Below are 26,622 nucleotides of genomic sequence, written 5' to 3'. Positions count from 1 at the left end.
CTAGCTCACAAGATCGCATATGCATTTCACATGTGATCGCATGCCTTGGCTCTGTTTGCGTGTCAACTGCTCAGGGAGCAGGTAAGGCAGGCCAGCAGGAATATGGCTATGTTTTTTTTTTTTTTTAAGATTTTATTCATTTATTTGACAGACACAGCAAGAGAGGGAACACAAGCAGGGGGAGTGGGAGAAGGAGAAGCAGACTTCCCTCCGAGCAGGAAGCCTGATATGGGGCTCTATCCCAGGACCCTGGGACCATGACTTGAGCCAAAGGCAGAGGCTTAATGACTGAGCCACCCCGGCGCCCCAATACAGCTGCTCTCTATGCATATAGTCAGTCCCTTGTTCTCAGAGACAAATATATTTTTCATTTTTCAATATATGTAGCTTTCATTAAATTGGGCTAATGGAGTTATACTTTGTCCCATCCCTGGCATATTTTGCTCATATCAGCATTCTCATTTGAAATATGCCCCAAGTCTTTGTGGTTGGCACTCAGTGGAAGCAAATACTCCTACTACCTCAGAAACATCTCCAACCTCTGTGGACAGAGAGAGGATAGAAACCTACAAGAGATCATCTTAGCCACCTTTCTTCTGTCTTGGGGCAATTCATTTCCGCTGCTGGCCTGTCACACAACTCCTTCAAGCTGACGGCTGCCATTTGGGACTACCCCTCCACACTATACGTTGAGTCTTCTTTCTCACTAAGTTTCCTACTTACAACTTTTCTTAATGCTTTTACTTTTAGTCCTTGAGTACACATGCCTTCCTGTTCAGTCTCAACAGGCTTAACTTTGGCCATAATTAAGTGAAAGACAAGTACACACAGTGATGCTCCCCCGATTCTGCCATTCTTTGAGCCATAGCTGCAGTAGGCAATACAAACAAGTCCAGAAAATCCATGAAGATTTAAGTACAATTATGTTAGTTTGCCTTTTTTTCAACAGATATGAAATTGAAGTGCCTGAGTCTGGGAATATTTGGAAATGTCTCTTTTTTTCCCTAGCACCTAGCCCAGTACTTGACAGCCTAGCAGGGACGCAGCAAATGTTTGCTGAGCAAATGAGTTTGTTTTCCTTAATGTCTTGTGCACTCCTTGGGCCAGCATGATTTCCTCTGCAGAAATAAGGTGGACTTAGAAGTTTAACGTGTTCAGTGGCCCAACCTTTGATAATGGTGCCATGGCTATCCCTTCCATAATCTCTGGGGTGGGGGGTGGCTCTTCTCATCTCACAGGGAGGGTCTCATTGGCAAACTCTTCTCCTCTAGCATTATTGTATTTATAAAGAAAAGGATTTTTTTGTTTTTTGTTTTGTTTTGTTTTGTTTTGCATTTCGGCTAACAATTTAACCATTTCCTCCTTGGGTTAATTTAAAATTTTCAGGTAGCTACCATCTGGTCTCATGGATTTATCTGTATTTAGTTTGTGCCTAATTTCCAGAATAGCCTGGGCATTTGCCAGTATTTGCTCAAGCACCTTGTACCTGTATACTTCAAAAGCAATTTGGGAGTGAGTTGACTCTAAACTTCTTCCCTAAAAATGTTGACAAATAATTTGTCTATTCACTCTCCTGTTATTTTCCTTTAATATGCCCTGCATAGCATGATTTTCAAGTGATTGTTTTTTGTCTTTAAAGACACAGCTTTGGGGGCACCTGGGTGGCTCAGTCAGTTGAGTTTCTGATTCTTGATTTTGGCTCAGGTTATGATCTCAGGGTCCTGAGATCATTCCACATTGGGCAGCGCTCAGGGCAGAGTCTGCTTGAGATTCTCTCTCTCCTTCTCCCTCTGCCTCCCCACTCTAAATCAATAAATAAAATCTTTAAGAAAAAAATAAATAAAGACACGACTTTCACATTACAGTCCCTGGAAGGTATTTTTTGTCTTCATTTCTCATTAATACCACACCTGCTATACTTGAATGAGCTGAAGTCTTTTTACTTTGCCTAGATTTATATTTTTTGGAAAAAGAAAGGGAGTATTTCCAGCATAACGTCTTTAAATTTTCCAGCTAAGGATGTCAGGATTTTTTACTGTAAAGACAGTATCTTTAATCTCAAGGTTCATATCAGCAATCTTAAAGAACGCCTAGAATTCTTATAGATTAATAATTAAAATTTCATTGAAATTTTCTATACTTTGTACCCTCATTTATCAAAAATACCTATTTATAAGTGTACTAATATAGTAAAATGGATTTCAACAAGAAACCTGACAAGATGTTTGATGGTATAAATATAAGCAGATAGAGCACTGGGATAGATGATTATTATCATCTAAATTGAAGAGTTTGAGGATGGGAAAAAAAATTGTCCTAAAGTGACTTGAACATAGCAAGCATGAACTAATTAAGAGATTGAGTCAACCTTAAAGAAGGTGCCTGGAGTCAGGCCACAGGGCTCTGTAATTGACCTGAGGCTAACCAAACAACAGTTCACAGGAAGAACTGATGTAATCTTGGGCTACAAAAATAGTAGTGTAAGAAGAAAAAGAATCAGCCTATGTTCTTATCACATCTGTAGTGTGCTCTTCCGCCTAGGTGTCAGGACATTTTTTTTTTTTTTTAATTTAAGAAGGACACCGCCAAGTTGTAGTGTAATAGGGTGAACAATACTAAATGTCACTATCTTCAAAACAATGAAAAAACAAGACAAAGTGGCCAATGTGGGAACATGAACGATGACTTCAAGTATTTGTGGGATGTCGCATGAAATAGGGATTTATTCCAATTTAGCTCTAAGGAAAAAAAAACACCCAGGGTCAATAATTGGAATTTAAGAGGCTGCCAGCTTTAGTTCAATATGAAAAGTTTTTGAAGGTCATTCTAACACAGTAGTGATGTAGCTTTGTCAGGCAGTAAGCCCCCTGTTGCCAGCTGTGAAAGCAGATGCTGGGTGAAACTCCGTCAGAAATCCCATCAGACTGGATGTTAAAATAATTCATTACTGGGGCTCCTGGGTGGCTCAGTCGTTAAGCGTCTGCCTTCGGCTCAGGTCATGATCCCAGGGTCCTGGGATTAAGCCCCGCATCGGGCTCCCTGCTCTGCGGGAAGCCTGCTTCTCCCTCTCCCACTCCCCCTGCTTGTGTTCCCTCTCTAGCTGTCTCTCTCTGTCAAATAAATAAAATCTTTCAAAAAAAACAATTCACTACTTTCCCCTCTAAATCTGTGAAGCTTCCAGTTTGGCTAATTCCATTTTCCACAGCCAGAGAAGTAAGGCTGATTTTAAGTGCTGTGCTCACCTTCCAAACCTATTCAGAGAAAACTCCCCACATTGAGCCTGTCACAGTAATGCACCAGGAACCTAGAGAGTTGTGAGCTAACATTCCCTGTGTTTTCATCTCCAGAGGCAACATTAAGAAACACAGCCTGCCCATAGGGGCCTGAACCTGCACCTGTGAGACGGATGCTGGCTGTCTTCTTCCTTTATCAGTACAGTAGATGTAGACATCTACGGCAAGAGGGCCATTCATCCTACTGGTAACCCTCGGGAAGGACGTTGCTGGCAGACACTTTTGGTTGGCTGACCCACCTCTCATTTTCAACATTTCTCCTGACCTCCTTCTGGATTGTCATCAAATAGAAGCAGAGTCATTCAGTGAGATTCCTGGGACAACCTCTGCTTTCCTGGTACAAGCATCACCACTCCCTCCCCTTCAGGAATGAATCATCAAACCTGATGGTAGAGCTGCAGCTGCTAATGTACAGCCATGAGCAAAAGCTCCCGGGTGAGCTTTAGAGACATCAGCACCACCACCAACTGCCCCACAAACACTCCTATTTATTTAAATATTTCTGCTCAGAATTGTTTTCTTGCCCGCACCTGAAAGCATTCCTAGCTAAGACATGATCCTTCAGGACTCCCCCCAGGGCAATGTAACATTTCTAGTCATATGATTGCTTAGACATCTTGTACAACTGATGCCTTACAACAACCCTTACTTGTAACCAACAGGTCTGAGGAACATATTAGATGTTTAATGGAATCATAGAATCTTAGAAGGAAACTTCAGAGCTCATCAAATTAGAAAAGTTCACAAGTGCAAGAATTTCCTTCTAAAAGATCCGGGATAAATGGTCATTCATTTGGATAGCAATTCATAAACTATTTTTTGAGTGGCTACTATATTTGAATGCCTTTATTAAGAGATCTCAGTACCTATCAAGGTAATCTTTGAATAGCTCTGATAGAAATCATTTTGTTTTTGAACCAAAATATTTTGATTTTATAAAGGATATATTTTTTAAAATATTGTTTTTATTTATTTGAGAGAGAGAGAGCACGAGCAGGGGGAAGGGCAGAGAGAGAGGGAGAAGCAGACTCCCTGCTGAGCAGGGAGCCTGACATGGGGCTCAATCCCAGGGGTCCTGAGATCATGACCTGAGCCAAAGGCAGATGTGCAACAGACTGAGCCAGCCACACACCCTTAAAAATCTTACTTTTATAGTGTGATCTCTGAAACAGTTATTAATAGAAGTTAAAGGAAAATAACTTGTCACAGTGGAAATCAGATGATCTTTGAAGTAGAAGGTAACAGTTTATAGAATCTGCTGGCACTACTGTTACTAACCGTATGACTTTGGGCAAGTTCTTTGCGTTATTCTCTATTTACCCTCACCTCTCCCCATCCTCCTTACTCTCGCTGTGTGGAGCTTTTCAGAGTACAACACCCTGGGCTCCCTTTCCTTCTGTTACTGGGTGGGTTTGGCCGATGGGTGGCATCCTCAGGAGGCTGAAGGATGGGAGGAGACACAGGAACAGTAGAGAGATCAGGCTGTTTCCCCAGTAGACTTCCTCCATTCCCTGTGGTTCTGCCAGTGGCTGCATTGCTCTGGGACTGCATCTCCCATAGGATGACTTTCTTCCTTCAAGCCTTCATGTGGCTCCAGTAACATCCATCTCTCCCCTTTTCCTTTGGGATCCAGGCATGGATGTGACTTCCTACTATTGCCAGTTCCAATGGCCACTATTGTACATCCTTTCCCTCTATTTCACCATCCTTCATAGGTTTTCTCAGCCATTTCCAGCTTTGAAAATTGTCCCTCTCAAGTATAGTCTCTGTTTCCTGTGGGTCCTCAACTACTACATTTTTAAATCTCTCTGGACCAGAGTTTACTCATATGCATGGGGATATTAATAGCTACACCAAAGAGTCCCTGTGAGGGATTAAATAATATTGCCTCTGTGATCTAGTCCGGTGTCTGGCACACAGTTAGTGTTCCATTAATATAAGACTGTATAAACATTACAGTTGAAAACATAATTAGCCTAGGAGGGTGTGCACCAAGAACATTCTTTCCATTTTTACCTACCGGCAGGGGCCTTTTTCCTATATGAACATAGCCTGACCCGCAGGAGTAGAAGGAACACGCAGTATTATCAATGGCTGCAAGTGTAACAAGGAGCATTGCTTCTCTTAAGATCCTCATTCTCCCCTACCAAGCCTGTCTATCTTTTTCTCCCTGGTGTCTAGTCATTCAAGAATGAGTAATAGGTAGCACTTCACAAGTTGAAAGTAGTGCACTTCCATTCATTTTATGAGCAGTATAATTACCTAAGAACAATTTAAAATACCATATCACTGCCGTGGGTCTGTTTTTATGTATAAACAAATTAAATGCTTATTAGCATGTACACATTTGAACCTAAAGAAAATCTTTATGGCACACTCTTTCCAATGTGTATCTTCTTCCCTTAGACTTTGCACATACTTCCACATCTTGCTTATGAAGCTGTTTTGTAGCTAGTTGCTTGCATTTTGCTCATCTCTGTGAGACTTTTTTACCCATAGCACCTTGCAGAGTTGCCTTTCACTCAATAAATATTTGTTGAATGAATGGCACATATAAGTTAACAGGGACCATTGCTTTTATTTAGGATCCAGAATAAGATGCAGATGGCTTGGCAGATGGCATGTAAGGTCATGCAATGCCTTCCCAGGGAGCCTGAAGTTATTCACAGAAAGCCATTGCGTCACCACTGTGAGCAGCTTGAGCACTCCTGTGAATCTTAGCAGACACATTAGCTAGCAAGAGGATGGATTAGTGGGGGGAGTGCAATATCCTGTCCCCTGTTTTCAAACAATACATAAAAGTAGAAGAAATAATGGCCTGAGGACACCAGCATTGGCCACTGATACCCTTACCTTAAGATGAACTACTGTCCATGTCAACCATCAACAAAAAATGATGTAGTTATTTCTTCCGGAGGTCTTTTGGGGTCAGACGTTGAATATGCTAAAGTAATGGACAAGCAAGAAAAGGTGATTACAAATGATATGAAGTCAGGGTTGAAAATATACCAGCAAACCAATCCAAGCTCTATGTAGAATTCTTTCATTGAGATTACGTTCTTTTATATTGACTTTCATCATCATTCAAAAGATATGCAGTGATTTACAGTATAGGTACTTGATTTCTCACAATGCAAAGGGAAGAACATTTGTAGTCTTCACCCTCCAAACCTTTATTTCTGATGAAAAACAAAAACAAAAAACCAAACCAAATAAACAAACAAAAATTTGAGTATCAAATGCCTTGCAATGCACAGAACATGGCATACTTCTTCATGTGGCTTCAGCCACTGCTGTACCCCTGCCTAACATGCTTTCTTCTCCTTTTTATCTACCTAAATCTAAATGTGAAGCCTCCCATGATTACATTAAGGGCAGGATAATTACTTCTCCCATGTGCTTCCCTTATGAAACTACTTTTGCACCGCAGACTTTGTCAATAAACTGAGTAAACAGCATCATCGGGCAAACTCACATATAGCTAGTTAACATTATTTTGAAATTGTTGTCTTATTCCTCTAGCCTTCCATTTTTCTCCCCAACAGTCACAGTAGTACTAGAGGTACCCCTAAGAGATTACCTGGCTCCATTTATACTCTTCCCTGTTCCCACTGTGAAGCAGATATCTTTCAGTGGATGTTTTGATGTACTGTATGGGACATGACATGTAGGCCTTATTCACCTAGCTTCTGGTGGTGCTACTAGTGGACAGCCTCCACCTGTCAACCCTCTTTGGTGATGGCTTCAGCTGAAGACAGCCTCCTGGTACAGCTGGATTTCTGTGGTGACCCAGTTTTCTTTCTCCAACCTGGGACACTGTGAAGGGTTGTTCCATCTTCAGGACTCCCCATAGGGTCAACTGAAGCTTTGTTTGAGGCTACATTGCTACTCTACTTCTCCTATGCCCACTTCTGCTTGTTCCCCTCCCTTTTCCTTCCAAGGGTATTGAGACAAAGAGCACTTCCTAATAAACTTTCTGTATGTAATCTCTTCTCAGAATCAAGGAACCCAATCTGTGACAGTCGGTGGTAGGAGGGACCCAAGAGAGCCCACTTAAGGACAGGATTTGGAGCAGGACTACACAGATGCATGGCAGGCAACGAGGACCCCATTACTGATGGTAGGTAAAACACAGTGAGCTCCAGCACAAAACAGTGTGATTGTTAAGAATTTCGTTCTGTGGAAAATAGGGATGGCAGACAGGTAGAAGGCGATGCAGTAACCAGTGTGATGTGTGAAGTGTCTGAGAAGTATGGGGAAAATTGTAACTACAGGGAGGGAGCTGGCGGCTCTGGCTAAACATGATGAATACTTTAGAAAAATACTGAGAAAAACAAAACAAAAGGCTGAGAATGATTCATTGTCACTTGAAAGCTACCTGTGAAAGCCAGGGGCCCTTCTTGGTAGCATAACAGAGGCTCTCATTTCCTGTCACAGAAGGGCAGAGAAACCAAGCACCAGGCCCAGGAACTGACTGAAGAGTAGTTGGGCTTCAAAAAATCACATCCTTCCAGGGCAGGTCTATTGCACCAAGATCAGGGCCCTGGTTGAAAAAAGAAATGGGATCGTGACCCATGGGATGGAATTGATGTCCTAGAAATCTTGAATTCTCAGATCTCCTTGCATCCTATGGGCCTTCAAAAAAAAGGCTTATTTCTGTTAAAGACTATGAACCTTCCTCCATTTGGAAATGATGCAGAACCTCTCCCCGCAAAGACATGTGTCCTCCATTTCCCCAGGATCTGCCCTTAGCTCTCATTTGTCCACCAGGCTATAACAAGGGTTGAATTACAACATAAACTCAGCTAGAGATGTGCTGGGCCTAATAAGGAAAGGGACTACATCTCCAAATTGCTGCAGGACCTGCTAACATGCATCCCTAGGACCCGGAGAGTATATAGGTCCTGGATTTTGTGAGTGCTTGATCAGGGTAGGCAAAACATAGGGACTAGAAAAGGGAGGGTTTATTTATTTATTTGAGATCACTCCACTGAGACAAGATGATTGAATACCTTGGCAAGGATTTGGGGAGATGGTGAGGACAAACTACTAGTCACTGACCACACATGAGGTATGAATGCTAGAATTTCCAGAACATAGTGTAAGGAGAAATGAAAGGGCTCAGGGACATGGGGGGTGGTAGAGGGAATTTATTAGAAATATATTACACAAGGCCAAAGTCCCACCAGGGGTCTATAGTCCATAGAAGAGCCCAGAGGTTATGCCATTCACTGAAGCAATACAGACTGTCCTGTTGAGAGGGATACCAGCATGAGTGAAAAGGTCACAGTGGGCATCTTCTGTAGACTGGTCTGAATGGTAAGATTTGCAGTAGAGAGGCAAAATCCTTGAAACAGCAGAGTTTGATGGCAGCACTTGGAAGTCAGACACATTTTAGTGAGTGACAAATTTAGGAGGGCTGCCACGTCGGACCTGACTGTCAGAGAGTCATGGAAATGGTTGACAGAACACGGTGTCTCTAGGGGCAAATAAATGGACAGCGAAGAAAAGTACTACTTAAGCTGTACAATTAAAAGAAATCAAGAATGAATGATTGGGAGGCTGAGGGCGGTTGGTCCCCCAAAGTTACAATGCCTTGCCTAGACTTGAAATAGCTGTTAGACCTGGAAATTACTGACTGAAGGAGAGACTTGATTCCCGGAAGTAAGGACCCTGACGTACCATAGCAAGTGTTCATGCTATGATTCTTCCAGGTTTTCTCCAGTCCCTAGTTTTAAGCTACTAAATTTGGGAGCAGTTTGTTACACAGCAATAGATAACTGATACAGCTACCCTGGTCACTTTGTGCATGAGCCCACTGAACAGCCCTGGGGTGACTGAGGAAGGACCCAGAGTGAATTGTCATTCTTCCTAATTACAAAACACTTTTTCCAGAGTGGGAGCCTTTGGTGACAAACACTTCTCTTCATACACCGGATCTGTCCATAACATTTCCCAAAACTTGTTTGCCACTGATCCTCATTTTTCTTTTCTTTTCTTTTTTTTTTTTTTTTGTCTTCAAGTCCAAGACCATCAAATCAAACCATTAATTCTTCACAAGTTAGTGTAGTTTTTGATTTGGGGACAACTATCCATTTAGGCAGAGAGGACAAAGATGTCTACTGTCTGAAGTTTTGCCCCATAAGTCTTGCCTTATCCATTGCCTTTAAAGTGCTGCTTAGTGTGGGTACAGCTCTCTAGCAGCCCACTTTCAGTTAATACCAGCAAACTGAGCAGAATTATCTCTAAACCATACCATGGTGGGTGGAAAAAGAGAAGGTCATGTTCCTTCCTGTGAGTAGACACACAGGTCCATGCCTTTAGACAAGAATTTGAGGTTTGAGTGTCTCATTTGTTTTTTTCAGCTGACAAGTGTTGTTAAAAGCCCATAACCTGCTTTGCCTTACTTTCAATACCTCATGCCCTTTGTATACCATTGGTGGCCCTGACTTCTGAAATCTTGCCTTTGGTGGGTATTTCATTCCAAGGGCACTCAGGGGATAGTTTTACTAGATATTTTGTCACGGCAGGTCATGGGCTACCACTTTCCTGTTCCTTAAGAGTGACTCCATGTTCCCTACCTCCCAGATTTTCTGGAGGTTCTGTGCTGTAGCCACTGTTGGTACCATTTTTTATAAAGTCAGGATTCTTACTTACCACCAACAGAAGCTGACATTGGCTGAATTAGACTGAAAAATAATGTGTTGAATAGATAATGGATTACTTGAAGAATTTTGGCAAAAAAGCAAGGACCCCATCAGAAAATGGGCAAGTATAGAAAGGTGACGGCATAGCCAGAATCAAAAATAAAACCTGTTTTGAGAAGCAGTCCAGTGAGAAGACTGGTAATAATGCCACCAGACATGAACACTGCAGCTTGCGCCCACACTGTTGCTGGCACTGGGCACTGGCTATCACCATGGTGATCATGCCAATCCTACCTCCAGACACTGAGGCTGTTGCTGTTGTGTCTACGGCAGAAAGAATTTCCCTGCTTCTTGATATCACTAGCTCTAGACTCTAAATCCAAGTCAGATACATTTGATTGGCTGAGCCTTGCTCACAAGTCTTAACAGTAGCCTCCACAAGGGGCTCAGAAAGCAACAAACCAGCCTTTTTGGCTTTTATAGAAGAAGGACTCTGTTTCCTATTAACACACCTATGTAGAGAATTTCTGAAACAGAATGGAGGTCAGATATCAGGGAAGAAAAAGACAAATGCCCTCTGTATACGATCCCTCTGCTCTCTTGATTCCTGGTCCACCTCTCCCACCATATTGTATGTCCACCTTCTTCGAGAATCCATTTGTTTTAGGATTTGAGAATACACATTTCCTTAACTTGAACATGCTAACTGGCAGACTGAAGTTCTGATGAATTACCAAGCTGAATAACAACAACAAAAGAAAGAATTACGTTTTTCAAGTACAGAAATGTGTACAAAAGGAACTCCAAGTTACAGAAACACAAAAATGTTTGAGAGTTATTTGTTTCAGTAACTAAAATCCACAATCAGTTCCAGAGTTAGAAATTGGCACTGTATTAAACGAATATAAATGAGTTATGAAAAAGAATTGCGTCAGAGCCATTAGAAATGAAGTTAACAAATTCAGATTAATGAAACTGAGTGAATATTTTGAAGATATTAGAATTTGAACTTAAGGTCTTTCACAAAAGAGTGAGTCATACTGAATGAAAAATAATTTTATATCTTCTGAGACAACTTCAAATGAGATGTTTAAATATAATTTGGCCTCTGGCTTCCTTTTCACAGATGAGCCTTACTAAATACAGAGAAGACATGAAAACCTGAATACACACATTATGGAAGACAGAAACAGTACACTTAAAAGACTCCTTTTACCCCATGGCTGATGGCATTAATGGCTAAGAGAAAATTGCCATAGACTTATCTGATGACCGGACTTGTTTCACCATCCTGTCTCAAGATTTGTCAACAAAGGCTATAGTTAGGACATTTTTTTCTGTATGGATACATGAAGTGTGTGGTTGGGTTTTGAGCAAATCTGGAATGGTCACGGTACCTGTCAGAATAGTTGCAAACACCATATAGTGGGTCTGAAATACGGGTTCTAACACAGGAAATATGCAGGTAGATCATGGATATGCAGGAAACATGCTCACAGAGACCATGAGTCTCCAGAATGATTCTTCCCAGGCCTCCACAAGCAACCCTCACCACTTTATGTCACCTACCGGTGGCATTTTCAAGTTTGTGTACTATCTATTCCTAAAAAGATTCTCTATCATTTTTTACAAAGAAATTTCATCACAAACAGAAAAAGTATATAATTTACCTTTATGTACCTATTCCCCAGTTTCAATAAGGATCGATACATGGCCATTTCCGCCCTTCCCAGATTATTTTGAAGCAAACATCTGATCACGTAACTGGATCTGCAGATATTCTAGTATATATCTCTAGAAGTTAACAACTCTTTTTAAAAACTGCAAAACCATTATTACAAATAAAATGAACATTACCTTAGTATTATTAAATGTTCAGTTGGTGTTCTAATTTCCAATAATCTCACTGATGTCAGAAATACAAGCGTGTTTTCTTGGAAGGCGGTGGAATCAAAGTCCAGATAAGTTCATGCATTATGATTGGTTGATACGCTTCTTTAGTCTTTCTCCATCCCTAAGGTCCCCCTTTATGTTTGTCTTTCTGTCCTCCCACAACTCCCACAACTTATTTGTAGAAGAAACCAGGTCATTTGTCCTGAAGAGTTTCCCAGTCTGTAGCTGCGAATTTCTGAGAACAATAAATAGTAATATAGGAGGTGTGACAACTTCCAGTTCTGTGCTCCTGTCCCCTAAGAGAAGTCTGACCTTGCTCTATAAGTTCTTCGGGATTTTGTGCCACGGAGTCCAGGCAATAACAAAGAGCAATGAGCTTGGGAAAAGCCAGGATGGGGAATTTGCCTCCGAAACTGACGACATATACCTTTCCTGGTGCAAGGAGGAAGGAATAAAGATAAAAGACAGACGAGGCACTGGGAGGAGCATAGTCTGTGGCGGTGAGCAGCTGTAGATTGGGAGGTAAAATTGGGAGAAAAGGAGGCCTGGGGGAATAGCCGGCATTTCTATGGATAGTGTTGAGGTCACAGAGACAGAGACAGACTTTTACTTTTTATGTAAATTAGATATATCCTAAACTCACCCGCCCCCAAACCTTTGGGTGTTTTTAAGAATTACTTTTATTTGAGATTCTTTTTCATCACACTGTTGTGTGGGTTTTGTTTTGTTTTGTTTTAATGTGACACTGAGCAGAAACTGGAACACATGGGTTCCCAATTCCTTCCCTTTGGTCTATTTCCTCAGGTTTCTTCTCCCAGAATGAAGTGCAGGATTGTGTCTTTTCACACACCCATGCTGGCTGGAAGTCAATGTTTGTCCCTTAGCTTTTCTCTCATTCTACCCTATTCAGTAGGGTCTTTAGCAGTTGATAAACTTTTGGCTGCAAGCAATGAAAACCTTAACTTGAAGTAAATATGAAACAAATTTATAATGTCATATAACAAGGAGGTCTGAAGTATGGCAAGTGACTCAGACTTTCAGTTTGTTATTCATACCTTCAATCAGTTTGCTCTCCAATGGCTCAGTTTTGCCCTCCTGTAGCACCTCTTGGTCTTAAGATGGCTGCAATCCTCCTCAGCAAACTATGTCCAGAGGCAGGAAACAAGTTTTTTTCCTTCTGTGCCTTTCTTTCAAAACAAAAATCCTTTTTCAGAAAGCATAGCTCATTTGCCAGATGTCTTCTCATATCTCATTCTCCAGAACTGGGTGCCATGCCTTTTCCTAAGTCAGTGACTGGCAAGAGAAATAGAATTATCATGATTCCATTGGCTTGGACTAATCAAGACCCACACTCTTTAGGCTGGTAATCCTAACACCTTCCATGAGCACAAAGTTATGTGGAGAGCAAGCATCAGAACGGGGTCTGTCACTCTGGAGGGCTGAGGCGGGAGGACCCATTTGCTTAGGCATCCAATAGTGTCTGCTGCAGGCCTTACCAGGCACCAAAGACAGGAATTAAAAAAAAAACAAACAAAAAACTACTATAGAAATAATGACATGCATAGAGAGGAGAAAGCTTTCTTATTAGGGACTTGTTAGATCCTCCTTCCCCCAAACCCCTGCCCCAGACATCCCCCAGGTTCTCAATAAATACCTTAAAACTATAGAATCTAAAATATTTCATTTATGGGAATGAAACAATCAAAGGGATTATGAAATGCCTTCACTTTTATCAGAACAGCACATTGGGGATAAGCCTAAGGAAGGCACACTGGGCTGGGAGGTGAGATGTTCTGGCGTTGGCAATACTTTTTATTCTTTAGAATCATAAGGTTCAGAGCTGGGCTTGGAGGAGAGAAAGCAAAGTTAAGATGGATAAAGGAATCCTACTCATTTCATATCATGCTCAGCATGGCAGGGATTCTGAATAGACAGTGTGATAGGAAATGGAGCAGGTACATTTGAATGGAATATGTATTTTGTTGTATCTGTTAGAACCTTGGCATAAGGGTTAGCAGCTGGATAAGAGAGAAAACAGGTAAAGAAAAGGAGGAATTAACTCTCCAATTCAATTGTCTAGAGGATTTCTCAGAAGCAGTGGCCAAGGAAGAAGGAAGAAAGTTTTAACAAATAGGCTTGGTCAGGTAGGCCTCTGGATTCTAGAAACAAAATTTAATGTTTTATCATTCATTCATTCCTTCTTTCATTCACTCAACAAATATTTCAAACTCACCCCTTCACTCCTTCCCCTCTAGCCATGCTCAGTCTTGTTCGCATAGATAAACCATGGACTATTTCTGCTGTAAGCTAGGAAGACACTTGTACACATCTAATTATTCTCTATGTATAGCATTCATTACCTCTTTGGTCCTGGATGACTCATATGCTGTATTGAGACATAGTTCTATTTTCTATCCCTACTGAGACATTCAGACATGTACTAAGTAAGATTATTTCCTCTACCATATCTTTCCTCATGCTACAGGCTTTCCCTGAATATGTTCACCCACTTCCAGTCTTTAAACTCCATTTACACATTGATGACTTTCATCTTGGTATGTTCAGCCCAAACTTCTTTCCCATTATCAAGCCTTAAAACCAAGTTCTACGTGAACATGTATATCTGAAAATCTCACAGGCTTCTCACATTTTCCATCTCCAACCAAAATGGATCTCCTCGTTTTGCCCCCTGCTGAACCCTTTTCAGGTAATCAGAATATAAAACATTTGTTGACTCATTTATTCTACCAAGCTTGGTGCTGGATATTTTGAGTAATCAAATGATGCATATGCCACAGTCCTCTTAAGATCTCACTCCTTCGTGTTTCACCTTCTAATGAAAGAAGAGAGGGAAACAAGTGAGTGACAACTCTCTTGTCTTCTAATATTCTGCATTCTTGGCAACATATTTAAAAGGGTATATGTTTTAACAGTGTAAGTTTAAAAAAGAACACTTCTGCTTTCATTTCAACAGAGTGGCTGAAGTAAGGGTTTGGGGTTATGCCAAATAAAGTAAATGACTTAAAAGCCAAAATGGCATGATGAAGCAATGTTATTTTTATCAAGATGATTGGTCTGATTGGTGGTGACCTTGAAAGCTTTCATGAAGGTTTTAAAGTGACATGAATTAGGGAGACAAGATGGAGAAAGCAATGACTCATCTGTATTAAGTGAAAAAAATGTCTTAACAAGAGGAGAACTCAAGTGGACAAAAAATGAATTCAGAAAAAAGACTTGGATCACATAATCAGCTTTCAGAGAATCAGTCTACTTCTCATCTGATAAAATCTTTCATGATGATATGATATAAAGGCCTGTATTCTCTGTTATTTCTAAGTATAAAAAGTTCCTCTAGTCTAATTTCTTGATGAAGATGATTTGAAGGTAATGCCTAAGTTACGATTTCTGTGAAATGTTTTTGTACATATGGGTTAGTCATAATCATAATACCGACATACAGATAAAAATAAAATACTTAATGTGGCTAAATAATCAGGACTAAGAAAAAGTGAGTGTTTATTATGTGGTCCTCATGTCACAGATACTGTCCTTTAATTAAGCAGGTTGGAAATTTGTGGGGAAGGGAGTCACACTCACAAGCTTCTTCTGTATGAGGTAAATATTGATAACTTCAGCAAAATACATACACACAGCTATGGGAATTCAAATAAGAAGAGTTCATATATAATAGTGGTAACAAGGAGGTCTTCATGGAGGGGCACGTGGGTGGCTCAGTTGGTTAAGCATCTGCCTTCAGCTCAGGTCATGATCCCAGGGTCCTGAGATCAAGCCCCACATCAGTCTCCTTGCTAAGGATCCCTGTTTCGCCCTCTCCCTCTCCCTGCCACTCCCCCTGCTTGTGCTCTCTCTCTGTGTCAAAAAAATAAACAAACAAACAAACAAACAAAATCTTAAAAAAAAAAAAAAGGAGGTCTTCATGGAAAAGGAATCCCTTGAGCAGAGTCTGCCTGCTGGATCTTGATGTTGGTCCATGAGTGCGAGGTAGGATGCAGGAGCAAATGAGCATGAGGAGCTGGACCATATGGAAGGGGAGTGGTAAGATAGCAAATTCCAACTTGTTTTCAAGGCTAGCAGATGAATCAGGGTCTTGGTAGAAGAATAAAAGAAGGAACTAGAGAAATAAGTAGGGAGTATGGTAGTAAGATGATTAAAGGAGGTCTAGATAAAAATTTGTTGTGGCTTCTCATTGGACCCCTGTGTGGGTTTTCATCACTGACGTGTATTTATTTCCAAAAGTTCAAAGAGGATAGGCCAGAGATCTGTTTCAAACAGAGAGAAGGGTGTGCATCAAACCTAAATTTGGATAAAGACCTGACTGACTTGAGAAGCAATAACAGATCCAGTTTAACTGATATTTAGTCTATGTTTAGAGAAAGAGAGATATTCAGACAGGAACCTGGGAGGTTAGTTGCATTTAGGTGTTGGAGGGAGGAAGAAGAGCCAGAAAAGAATCAAGCAGTTGCAGATACGTATACAAGAGATACACAAATGGAGAAAAGACTTTTGAAAGACCTGCTTCACTAGAGGAAAAGTTAAATTTCAAAGTAGGATCCCTTCCACTGAGGATGCACATAAGCATGGTAATTAATAATGCAACTCTAACTATGGTTACCACAGGAGCCATTGCATTATTAATCCTTACTTTATTCTTGATAGTTTCAAAATACGGAAGGAACAGATCTTGCTATTTACTATATTTATTTGTTTTGAAAATGTTAACTCGGAAGTTTAGTATCTTGGACGAAATTACAGATCATCCTTGCTCTAGAGCTCTTAGCTCATTTGGAGTTAAACAGAATTGATATATGGGAGTAGAAAATAGAACCATGGGGGGGGGAAATTTGCAAAGCTAGGACTAGAAACAGGAAGAAAGAAAGATGAGGTCTTTCAGTAATGACACATCAATACTGTCTTTTTGTCTATAGCTGCATAATATAGCTCAAAAACTTAGTGACTTAAAATAACTACCATTTTATTATTTCTCTTGATTCTGTGGGTTGCCTGGGCTCAGCTGCATGCTTCTTTTGCTCTACATGAGACTGGCTGGGAATGCAGTCATCTGAGTCTATTGGATGCAATGTCTAAGATTTCTTATCCATGTGGCTGGAAATTAATGCTAGTTCTCAGATGGATGCTTACCTGGGGCTTTCAACTGGAATATTTACATATGCCCTTCAATGTATTTTGAGCGTCTCATAGTACGGTAACTGGATACTGAGATAAAGTGTCTCAGAACAAACATCCCAAAAGGGGGGAAGCAGAATCAGGCACCCTCTTAAAGGACAGGCTTACAACTGGCACAGTGCCCCTCTACCACACTCTACTATTGAGCAATTACAGGATGAGCTGGATTCAAACAAAAAAGAAACAAAACCACCTCTCAATGGGGAGAATGAGAAAGAGTTTGCATCTAATTTTAATACAGGAAGTGCAAGAGAATCAATTAGGTAGTTAAAAAACAAAACAAAACACCAAGGGAGAAAGCTGTTTTGCTGTGATTTTTTTACTGTTTATATATATTATGTATGAGGGATTTCCTGAGATATCCAAAAATGCATGGAAAACTTGCTTAGGTAAGTATCATATCATGCCTAAACCAGATTTGGTCAGGAAAGGAAAGGGCACGTACCTAAAAGGGCCGTTTTAGCAAAAGAAGACATGAGGCTGGGGGAAAAAAAAAATCTGTTTTTTCCCCACCACTAGAGGGAGGAAATCCTCAGAACAAAGGTTCTCAGCAGAGACTGTATATAATAGTTTGCCTGAGTAGATTGGGGCTTGGAATTATTTTAAAATTTGCTGTCAAAGTGACTTTAATTGAGAAGTGAAACAGAATATTTGATGTGACTCTTACATATATATTTCATTTCTAACTGTGGGTTAATATTTTCTGCATGAAAGTAAGGCATTGCTATGGCAAAAGCACTGAAGAACATTATTCAAATGAAATGAAACCATGAATAGAATGTTCCATGTGGGAGTAGAAATAATTAACCACTAATAATGTCACCTTTTACCTTTTGCATTTCATCATTAAAAATATTTCTAAGATTGAAAGTTAGAACAAGAATTTTTTTTAAATGGAAAGATCTTCAAAACTGACTCATTAACATTTTTAATCTTTGAAAGTATCTTCAGTAGGATGGATTCAAATTCAAACTTAGAACAATAGAATCCTGAGGCCTTCAAATACTCAGGTGTGGGAATGAAGTCATATAGTATATTGGTTTCGGCAAGTTATCACATACATTTATCTCCAAATTCAGTAAGAAATTGAACTTTTCTTTCCTGTTTCCCCTCCCTCCCTCCCTCCTTCCCTCCCTCCCTCCCTTCCTTCCTCCCTCCCTTCCTTCCTTCTTTTCCTTTTTCCTTTTTTCCTTCCTTCCTTAATTGAAACAAGTTTTTATTGTGTGCTACTATATTCCATGCACTGGGCTAGCCCTAGGTGCACTGGGGGGTGGATAATAGAGACATGTTTCTTGACTTCGTAGAGCTTTTGTCTGTGGGATTCAGGCCACAGAATCTGGATATATTCTGAATATATATATGGATAATAACACAAATAATTATAATTAAAATTTTAATTAAATAGGTCAGGCCCAATTTCAAAGGAAATTGTGCAAGGACCCTTGAAGAGTTAAAGATGTTTTTGCTTCCTTTTTAATCCTATCTCACATTTTGAAAATTGTAGAATATTTGTGAAGACGGTGTTCTCTGTAGGATACCTAGACAGAATTTTTAATAAGTTTGTCCTCTTTGTTGCATTTGGAATTCTATCACCTCTTCTGCCTGTCCTCTTCATTATCTAGAGTGCTTTACACCACCTCAATTTACTTAAGTGCATTCGTGCCACTCTTTTTCCTAATGGCTCTACTCATTCTCTCTAGAATCTACAGAGCATTATCTGTTTATTTTTAAACATCCATCTATCTCATGGTCGAACCCATAGTCTTTCAGTGTAGTTAATAAGAGAGGTGTTAGGAGCGTCTTTAATTTGTCTGAATAGATGATTCTTGAATATTTATCCCCAGCTCAATTCTCCCCTGTACTCCACTATAAATCCAGCTGCTTATTTCACATTTCCATCTGGATACCTTGAACCCACCATTTTAAAAGTTAAACTAACTTCTCTACAACACTGTGGATCTCCTGAGATTCATGCACCCATTCACCGGGTATTCACTGAGTTTCTATTGCAGTCTATGGAGTGTGCTGCTAGGCTCTAATCAGATCATATTGTAACTGATTCATTTCTTGTCAGTCTCCCTCTCTGTGCTCCGATTTAAACATCACTGATTTTCCAGGTCCTAATGCAGATTAGAAGAGCACTAATATCTATGTCTTCAGGGTTTTTGGGGAAAAAAAACATGAATGGTTCTCCCAGAGCACTATTCCTCTGAAGGTTCCTTGAATTTATCATCTCCCCAACCCCCACCATCTTCAGTCTTCAGACCTTGCCATTTGTAGTTGTCCTCAATTTCTGTTTTCAGCATCCAAAGATCTTGCCTAGATTATCTATTTCTGTAAGGTTAGTAAACATGCTGATTGTTAAGTGTCTATTTCTAATATCATATGGATATTTAGCAGTAGCTTCTTGCAGACCACATCATAGAAAAAATGTTTAACTATTATGTATCAAGTAGGGACAGGTGTTCATAAAGTATCTCCATGAAAATAGCTTTTTAAAAAATGTATCTTTAAGGGGCCATTGCTGTACAGGCCTATGCATACAGATGAAAACACAGTCATACAGTGTAATAAATGACTGGAAGAATGAACCTGCTTTTAAAATGTGATTCTCAGCATGTAAAATATAGACAAATAGCATGAAATTGAAACGAGTCACTGTTTAGCTCTTAATTTCATTACTTACATAAAGGTAACTTGGTAAAGTTCTTATTTGAAGTTCTTATTTACTTTGCTAAAGCTCTTCTATACATACATTTATAAATGAAAAGAATATTCCTTCCTTTGGTTTACCAGTGCTATGATTTACTTGTTACCACTGAAGACTCTTCATTGACATCCATGTTTGAGGAAGGATTGATTGTTTAATTAAAGAACCAAGGCTACTTTGAGTACCTGGCAAGATATATGTGGAAAGATTATAGTTTAGATCATTTACTCTGATTTTGAGAGAGTTAATTTTCTTGGAAGATTATGCTGAAGACAATCTTCGGTACAATTTAATTTAACCTCTTTATTTTACTAGATTTTAAAAAAGGAATGAGGGCTTAAGTAATTAGGTGATTTATCCAAGTTGACCCAGCTTTATTGGAGTCATGTGGCAGATTTAAAGTAGGCTATAAGCACTATGAAGTAGAAAGTGTGTCTGTTTTACTCACTACTGAATATTTAGTGCCTGCCATATTGACTGGTATAGCATAAATATTTAATACCTATATGTTGGATGAATGAAATAATAAAGAATTAGTAATATCAATCTTTTTTATACTTGTCCAAAGTTACTATGAAGTCTCTTTAACCTCAAATATATGCATTTGTCCTTCTCTACTTAATTATTGTAACTAAGGTTATTGTTCTTTAGCAAAATGGTGGATTAAAGGAAGCTTGGCCAAAACCTAGAGACTTTTCATTCCACAGGAGCCAAATCAGGTGAGAAATAAGCCCTGCCCTCAGGAGAAGGCGGAAACCATTCTGTCTGCAGCTGAGAATCCAGCACATGAGTAATGGGTGGGAAGGCAGTCTTATAGAATGCGAGTTTGAAGGTATTTTGCTCGGAAATTTGTAGAACTTGACACAAAGGATGTTTGGAACCAGATGGTAGGGTAAAGCCACAAACCCAGATATCAGCTGGCTATTTAGCTCCATGGTCATTGGTCTGGGATTCAGGGTCAAGATTCATCTCTAAAGAACCATGGAAGTTCCTGTGATTATCAGAGAAGAAAGGAAATTGCAATTCTTACTTCAACAATTAGCGTACCAAACAAGGCTAAGCATTGTATGACCCAAACAGGGATTGAACTACTGAAAAAAAAAAAAAAAACAGATGAAGTTATTGTTCCTGAACAAACTAAATGTGAAAACTAAAATTATAAGTAGGTTAAAGTTTTCACAAAAACTTTGGGCTTCTTTAGAACGTCATCCTTTTTTGGTACCATTTTCAACAGAACATGTTCACAGGAAGGAGCCGAGGTGTTACCCTTAGCATAATGTAATATTCACTAAGTAGGAACAGATAAAAACTGGCAGATTGATGACCAGCATTACTGTTTCCAGTCTCCTTTTATTATTTATAGTCAAGGGTCCTAGTCAGATACCTTAAAAATTCAACAATGTCTTATTTCTGTCACACATAAATTTACAAAAACTTTTTAAGACTAGAATCTTGCCACAAAATTCTTTGAAAGACCAAATTAGAATGTTCCAAAGGAACTTCTGTACACATATTGTAAAATTTAATGCCTATGGGAAGATGAATTAATTTAAAACTATTAATGTATTGTTGTGCAAGACAGACAATAACAGAAATTGGATTGTAGATCCTTACTAGTTCTAGAATAAAAATAATCTCAGACACATAAACCAAGTCCTCAATTGAAGGGCAACAGGCCTAATAGCAAAACAGATTTTCCATTTTATTTGTTGGCAATTTGGGGTCTTAACAGTAAATCTCATGGGCAGGGATTATATCTTTGAAATGGATTCGTATAGAGTTAGTACAACACACTATCAATACTACAATTTACTAATTAATGCTGATTGTTGATGAAGTAAATGGCAGTAGTTGGTCTAATATGATCTACTAAGATGTCCATGAAAAGGAGAAAACTGTAACTAACAGAAATCCAAGATAACTTACGACAAAATCCCAGCATCCTTGTTTCCTGATTTTCTGGCCACTACTATCTGATATCTTAAACAACTTGAATGATAAGATTCATTTACTTACTTTTCCACTTTACTTTGCTACTGTAGGCCTGGAATCACAGCTGTAGGCAGGGACAAGAGTTTTCAGGTTAGCAGCATATGGAGAAATAGAAAGGTAGAGATTTACCTGCCCCTTGCCTTTGAACTCTATACCTTCACAGATACCCCCATTATCCCCATCTTGGACTTCGCTTCAAATAAGGTTCAAAGACTATTTCTCTACATGTTGTGATTTAAGGAACTCTAGCTCAGTATTTCTGTGGATAAGAATTAAATCAGCCTCAGAGCTGGACCTGCTCTGGGACTATCCATGGCTCCAGAACCTAAGCTTTCCATGTAGTCTCTGTGAATAGCCTCCACTTATGCTGCAGTTCCTGTGGGATATCTGCTCATGGCAGAAGAGTCAGGGCCAAGGGATAGTCACAAGAACCATGATCTAAGGTGGGGATCATTTTAAGATTTTAAGGAATAAGATGATACTCCTGTTGGTAGAGCTGGACATGATTCTGTCTGGGCAGAATCACCAGCATATTTTATTCGATACTGAGTATCCTGCCTGAGTATTGGAAAGGATCTTCTTCAATCCCTCCTGTGGTGAGGCATATAAACAGGGTATAAGAGGGGATCAAGTTATCTCAGTAGTGAGGGCAGAAGAAAGTAGTTGGGAGGGTAGCCAAACATGCTCTAGTATACTTGATCCAATGTGTATTTTCAATTACTTGTTGGGCTGGAAAGTGGCAAAAAGATTGGGAAAAATATTGCTCTTATTTACCTAGGCTAAAGAAGTCCATGAAACATCAATAAATGATTGAACAGGAAGCAGACCCAACATGTCATGTTTTTAAAAGACTGCATAGCAATTTGGCATAGCTCTGCTAGCCAGCAACCAAGGGCATAGTTCTTAGAGATCATTTTGACTGTGATTTCTAGAGGAGACTGCTTATGGACATGTGTGCATGAGCATGTGTGTTTCCCCTTGATGGAAATATTTCATCTGAAAAGAGAGATTTTGTTTAGAAAAACTCTGAAAACTGGAACCTCTCAAATCTGAGTCTTTTCGGTCCTAGATCCCTGCAGCTCTGCCTATCAAATTCTGCACACTGCATTTCTGGCCTGCACACTTCCCAGGCTATTCTTTTTTGTATTTCATAGGTTTTCAGTAACACAGAGATTCCCCACATGTGGTTATAGTAAACGTTAAGTAAAAACAGTCTGAGGTCAAAGGCACTTAGGAAATGCTGGGCAGAATAAAATTGAACAATTTTTTTTTTATTGTAGGGTTTTGCAGAGACACAAAGATGCTAATAGCTGTTAATCTCTGAGAAGAATTGGAATGTTGGACCTTTGTCTGAAAACAGACCCTCCTCTCTGTTCTCTCTGCATGAGGAGCTCTGGAAACTATTTTGTATTTGAGCACATTTTGGGAAAAGCTGCCGTGGAACCCAAAGGAAAAAGCTTAAATAGGACTTTATCCTTTCAAGTTGATTCCTCCTCTGCTGCTCTAAAAAAATCAGGAGGAAATAGTTCTTGTAAGTCAGATTCATTGAGATGAGCAAAAAGGAGACCTTCCTTAGAGTTTTAACTTTGCATTCCCTGTTCCTTTGTTGGCCCCCAATTCCTTTGCTTTGAGGCATGAATTTTCCTTTCCTAAAATAGAAAAGGTTGTTGTAATCAGTGAAGCACAATCATGGGTCTGAAAGGCATGTTTTTAGATACTATTTGTATCATAGACATGACAACTATATGCTCAAATCGACTGGAGACATTTTTATAAAAAACAACCCTGGGCAAAGTAATATTACTAGATGTTTGACATATTTATTTTAGTTACTAAAAGTACATAAAGTAATATATGCAATAAATAGCAACTGGGAGGTTAAAGTATATGACATGAGCTATAAATTAATGTTAACTAGTCTTCAAGGCAAGAAAGGGCATGCCTGTTTATAAACTAGTATAATACAGAAGTGTGAGAAAATTATGGGGGATTCTTATAGAATTCATAATCAAACTTTCCACTTTAATTACTATTATATTACCCTCTAATCTTGGTTTGTTTGTTTTGAAAATCTCCTCATTTTATTTTTTTGGTCAGTGACAATAGTAATTAAGATTTAATAGAGCTTTACAATATTCCAAGGTACAGTAATCTTAGTTACTTCCCCAAATTCTGTGCGGTATGGATAATTATTAATTCCCTTTCAGAGATGAAGAGTGTAAGTAAATAGCTCCATTGTAACCAACTATAAATAAGTCTTATAGCCAAGATATAGATCCACTTTTTTTTTTTTTTTTTGGTCAGAGAGAGAAAGAGAGAGAGAACACACAAGCAGGGGGAGCGGCAGGCAGAGGGAGAAGCAGGCTTCCTGCTGAGCAGGGAGGCCGATGCGGGTCTCGATCCCAGGACCCCGGGATCATGATCTGAGCCAAAGGCAGACACTTAAACCCACGGAGCCACCCAGATGTCCCTGGATCCACTTCTTACAACACCAAATCCCAAAGTCCAAGTGCCATTATCTGTGCTATTTGGATAGCTTTATCACTCAATGTCTATACTTAATGTATGTGATGATTATATATGTAGTACTTTGAATCTTCATCTTCAAAATACATGCACAAAGCATCCAATTATATGACCGGCAATCACGTTTCAATTAGGTCAATGGTAAGTCTTTCAGATTATGCTTATTTTAAATTTCTTCCTCCTTATTCCCCTGGGTTTACTGACATTTCCCCCATTTCAGTGCACCAGAGAAAAGGCAGTGAACATTCCACAGGAGGTAATAGAGAAGGTATTCATCTAAGTTGCTCATAGAATCTGCTGGCTAACTTCACAGCGTGCCAATGTTACATACTGGGTTGTCCAACATTCCAGAGAGCGCAGGGAGAACCTGACACATACTGCTAGAGCAAATGCCAGAAAATCCCCTGTATGCAGAGGTGCCATTCACCTGGATAAATAAACCATTTTGTTATATATCTGGTCCCCAGTTGTTTCTATCCTCCTTTAAAAAGATCACACTTAAGCCTGCAAGCCCATTGTTAGGGCACCTAAAAATCCATTAAGGACCATTCTGAAATGAGGTGTTGATACAAGGGTACTGGGCTCACCACAGTTGACTCCCATCATATGGTTAGATATCAAATATGCATTTTGGTTTATTTCAAGCAAGCTACCACTGCTGTGTTTTCTTCTTTACTACACACCCTTTTCCAGAGTTTTTCAGGGGTCCCTAGGAGAGGAGTGAGGCAGAAAATATTATTTCTTCCCATTCTGACTAGAGATTTTTCATTTACCCTTCCTCCTTCTCCCACTGTTGTCATAAAGACTTGTATAAATGAGATGATGCTTTTCTTCCAAAAAATCTCCTTTGGTCAATGACAATATACTCTATAGTTGTTATTAGATCATAAATATACAATTTGTTTTAAAATATTTCAAATGGAGCCAAACCTACCAGGCCCACTTGCATCTACTAATCACAATATCTTTTTTTAAGAGGCTGTGCACAATTTCTTGCCTACTGTAAATTCATTCTGAATACCTCACACACAGATGCCTAGGGGAAAATAACATACATTAATGCTCTCCAGGATTTATTAATTTTCATTAGACTTATTCTGACTCTTTATAGGACAAAGGCACATGCACCATAGTTTATTTCCATAGTTATCTCTAAGCATAAATTTCACTAATTTAAAAATATCGTCATCAAGTGGCAAATAATTTTTTGGATGGAAAAGCTGAGCCGGGAGGGGTTAAGGTTAGCATAAAACCACAAAGCTTGAAAAGATAAGTAGAAACTGAACTTTCATATTTTTATGTCCTTGTTCTGCTTTGATGTTCTGATGTTTGACAGAATATGGGAAACATGGTAAGAAAAATGACTGCTAGACTTACATTTAGGAGCCCTGAACTTGAATGCCAGTTCTGCCAATTACTAGCTGTGTAAACTTGGTAAGTTGTGTGTCCTCTCTGGGCTTGGATTTCATTATCTGCATGCTGGAGAGAATGCAATCAACACAGAGAGTTTGTAGAAGGATTAAGTGAGAGAGTATATGTGAATGCACCTGGCATTGGTAAGTGCCCACAAAACTGCTAAGCAGTATTTGTAGATTTCCACTAAGCAGTTTCACTGAGGGAAAACGATACTATCTGCTTCATTTATATATCTGACATCGAAGTACATGACCATCAATGGGTGACGCAGTTTTACTTTAAGACAAGACTGACATGCATCCAAGGAAAGTAATACTCCAGTGTATAGAATCCTACAGTGTCAAAACTGTGCCCCATAGGGTTAGTGAGGTTGAAACTAGTAGAAAATTTAAAGTTCATGTTTCAGAGAACTGTTTCCCCCCTAATCAGCTATTGCATCTTTTCAGACCCCACTAACTCATCCTCTAGTTATCTCTGCAGAAGCCTGGACTCAAGGTCAACTGATAATGCTTATAGCCTAGGAACAAGTAAGGCTCTGCATTCCTTCCCTGACATAAGAAATCCAAGACCCTCTCCGTTTATACCAGCTCTCAGAGCATGCCCACAAACCCTTCTTCTCCTAAAATAACTTCCTGATGTCAGGGGCTAATTTTTGCCTCATTCCGACATTAAATCTCCACCCTCAAATGAAGATGGGATGTATGTTATATATATGTTCGCTCAATGCACATGCTCTATTTTTTCTCATGAATAATAAGTTTCCCCTCCCCTTTCATCAATATGTATATAACCTCCTACTCTGAACTTCCCCTTTAAAAGCCCTGCTTCTTAACTTTGAACCTGGGAGCTGGTCTTTAAACATCAGTCCACCATCTCTCCAGGTTGCCAGCCTCCTGAATAAAACAACCTCTTGTTTCCAACCAACACTTGTCTCAGGAGT

General features: G+C 39.5%; 1 long non-coding RNA gene across 1 annotated transcript in view; it reads right to left on the bottom strand.

Moving 5' to 3' along the window:
* The window catches only part of LOC113912456, a 31,324-nt gene extending 18,211 nt beyond the window's left edge, over positions 1–13,113 (bottom strand). Inside the window, exons 1-2 of the long non-coding RNA XR_003516834.1 lie at positions 12,889–13,113; positions 6,147–6,237 (exon numbers count right to left, since the gene is read on the bottom strand). This is a non-coding gene — a long non-coding RNA (uncharacterized LOC113912456). The remainder of the gene's footprint in view (positions 1–6,146; positions 6,238–12,888) is intronic.
* Positions 13,114–26,622: the final 13,509 nt, after the last annotated feature.

The sequence above is a fragment of the Zalophus californianus genome, chromosome 4, assembly GCF_009762305.2.
Source record: "Zalophus californianus isolate mZalCal1 chromosome 4, mZalCal1.pri.v2, whole genome shotgun sequence".
NCBI classification, from domain to species: Eukaryota; Metazoa; Chordata; class Mammalia; order Carnivora; family Otariidae; genus Zalophus; species Zalophus californianus.
Note: the sequence above shows the minus strand (reverse complement) of the source record. Positions and strands in the feature narration are given on the sequence as shown.